Source organism: Chiloscyllium punctatum, unplaced genomic scaffold (genome assembly GCF_047496795.1).
Source record: "Chiloscyllium punctatum isolate Juve2018m unplaced genomic scaffold, sChiPun1.3 scaffold_345, whole genome shotgun sequence".
NCBI classification, from domain to species: domain Eukaryota; kingdom Metazoa; phylum Chordata; class Chondrichthyes; order Orectolobiformes; family Hemiscylliidae; genus Chiloscyllium; species Chiloscyllium punctatum.
Window position 1 is genome coordinate 135,001 of NW_027310079.1, and position 2,500 is coordinate 137,500.

The 2,500-nt window shown below is 61.2% G+C and overlaps 1 non-coding gene across 1 annotated transcript; it reads left to right on the plus strand.

Moving 5' to 3' along the window:
* The first annotated feature begins 2,334 nt into the window (after positions 1–2,334).
* LOC140472484 (5.8S ribosomal RNA) lies at positions 2,335–2,488 on the plus strand. The gene has a single exon (XR_011957667.1). It is a non-coding gene; the product is annotated as a 5.8S ribosomal RNA (ribosomal RNA).
* The last annotated feature ends 12 nt before the right edge of the window (positions 2,489–2,500 follow it).

Consider the following 2,500-nt stretch of genomic DNA (forward strand, 5'->3'; position numbering starts at 1 on the left):
CCGTCGCTGCGGTGCGTTGGGGCACGCATCGCCTCTTGGGCGCCCTGTTTTTTTTCAACCAATAGATGTATGTCTCTGCGGGCCGCACCAGGCTGGTGCTCCCCACAGCTTCACGCCACCCTGCTCCGCCCGCACGCCGGCGTGCAGGTGGCTGCTGCTAAAGGTGGGGAGTGTATGTGCGGTCCGGGTGGCTTTCCTCTGGCGAGGGAGAGACCTTAAGCAAACTCAGAGACAAATCTTGACGGTCGATCACTCGTAAAAATAAAACGTGACAAACTTTGTGTTGGTTCAAGTACGAAAGGATCTCTGTCGGCTTGGGGGTACGCCCGTTTCCGTTTCAACTTGTCTCGCGAGGGTGGTTTCGGGGCCAGCAGGAGAGCTCGTCGGGGTAGCAGGCCCTGCAGCCGTGGTCACCGCCAAACCCCCACAACTCGAGCAAGTGAAAAAAAAAGTAACAGGAGCGAAAGCATCTCTGTCGGCTTGGGGGTACGCCCGTTTCCGTTTCAACTTGTCTCGCGAGGGTGGTTTCGGGGCCAGCAGGAGAGCTCGTCGGGGTAGCAGGCCCTGCAGCCGTGGTCACCGCCAAACCCCCACAACTCGAGCAAGTGAAAAAAAAAAGTAACAAATAAGAAAGGATCGTCGGCTTGGGGGTACGCCCGTTTCCGTTTCAACTTGTCTCGCGAGGGTGGTTTCGGGGCCAGCAGGAGAGCTCGTCGGGGTAGCAGGCCCTGCAGCCGTGGTCACCGCCAAACCCCCACAACTCGAGCAAGTGAAAAAAAAAGTAACAAATAAGAAAGGATCGTCGGCTTGGGGGTACGCCCGTTTCCGTTTCAACTTGTCTCGCGAGGGTGGTTTCGGGGCCAGCAGGAGAGCTCGTCGGGGTAGCAGGCCCTGCAGCCGTGGTCACCGCCAAACCCCCACAACTCGAGCAAGTGAAAAAAAAAGTAACAAATAAGAAAGGATCTCTGTCGGCTTGGGGGTACGCCCGTTTCCGTTTCAACTTGTCTCGCGAGGGTGGTTTCGGGGCCAGCAGGAGAGCTCGTCGGGGTAGCAGGCCCTGCAGCCGTGGTCACCGCCAAATCCCCACAACTCGAGCAAGTGAAAAAAAAAGTAACAAATAAGAAAGGATCGTCGGCTTGGGGGTACGCCCGTTTCCGTTTCAACTTGTCTCGCGAGGGTGGTTTCGGGGCCAGCAGGAGAGCTCGTCGGGGTAGCAGGCCCTGCAGCCGTGGTCACCGCCAAACCCCCCACAACTGTTGGGCGCCTACCTGCGCGGGGCAGGAGGACACTTTCCGATTTCAAATCTCCGTTTGCCGAGTCCACCCCGAACGCACGCGGGCGGGCGGGTTCGCATCACCCTTCGTCACAAGGGGCGAAGCCCGTTCCACCGTCTCGTCAGTAGTGCCGACCGGTCTGTGATCGACGAGGGGAGCCACACCAGGTCCGGCCCTGCTGCTTGGCGGCACCGCGTCGTCGGGAGCTCGCGACAGACGGAGGGTTTCGGTGTACTCTCCAGCCACGGGAAACGAAGCCGGTGATGCAGGCGCCGGTCTTTCGCTCCCAAATCGGCTGGGTTTACATCGTTGCTATCTAGTCACGCTCCCTTCAAACCCGACGGGGTACCTATTCCCCTCACCCGTCTGTGCGTATACAGCCTCTTTGCACTTGCGGGATGGGGGTGGTGGTTTAAAGACTCTCGAGTTGCCGCCCGTCGGTCTCCGAGCTCCGTGCAGTAGTGATCCCCAGCGAACTGCCAGCAGGGCGAACGAGCGATCCCGCTCTCGGTCGGGGCGCCTGGCGTCGATCGGTGGTCGGTGGCTTGCGGGCAAGCTGCGCTGTGAGTGTGGGAACGAGTATGACGAGCCGTTGCCGCGACTCCCAGTCCACCTCGGCGGTGGCTGGGCCGGGCGGGCGTCTGCTCGGGCGAGTGCCGCCCCCGCCTCCTCGCAGGAAGTCCGCTCGCCGACACGCCGCCACGTGCACGCGTCAGTGACGCTGCCGAACCGATGGCCGGTGCCCGTTCCCGCCTCTGCTTTTCCTAGGGCAAAGCTGCTGCACGCCTCGTGATACTAGGCGGGCGACATGGTGGCGGTGATCCTGCCTCCGTCGCTGCGGTGCGTTGGGGCACGCATCGCCTCTTGGGCGCCCTGTCCTCCTCCCCCCAATAGACGTATGTTTCTGCGGGCCGCACCAGGATGGTGCTCCCCATCGCTTCACGCCACCCTGCTCCGCCCGCACGCCGGCGTGCAGGTGGCTGTAGCTCAAGGTGGGGAGCGTATGTGCGGTCCGGGTCGCTTTCCTCTGGCGAGGGAGAGACCTAAAACAAACTCAGACAACTCTTGACGGTGGATCACTCGGCTCGTGCGTCGATGACGAACGCAGCTAGCTGCGAGAATTAATGTGAATTGCAGGACACATTGATCATCGACACTTTGAACGCACTTTGCGGCCCCGGGTTCTTCCCGGGGCCACGCCTGTCTGAGGGTCGTTTGGCAATCAA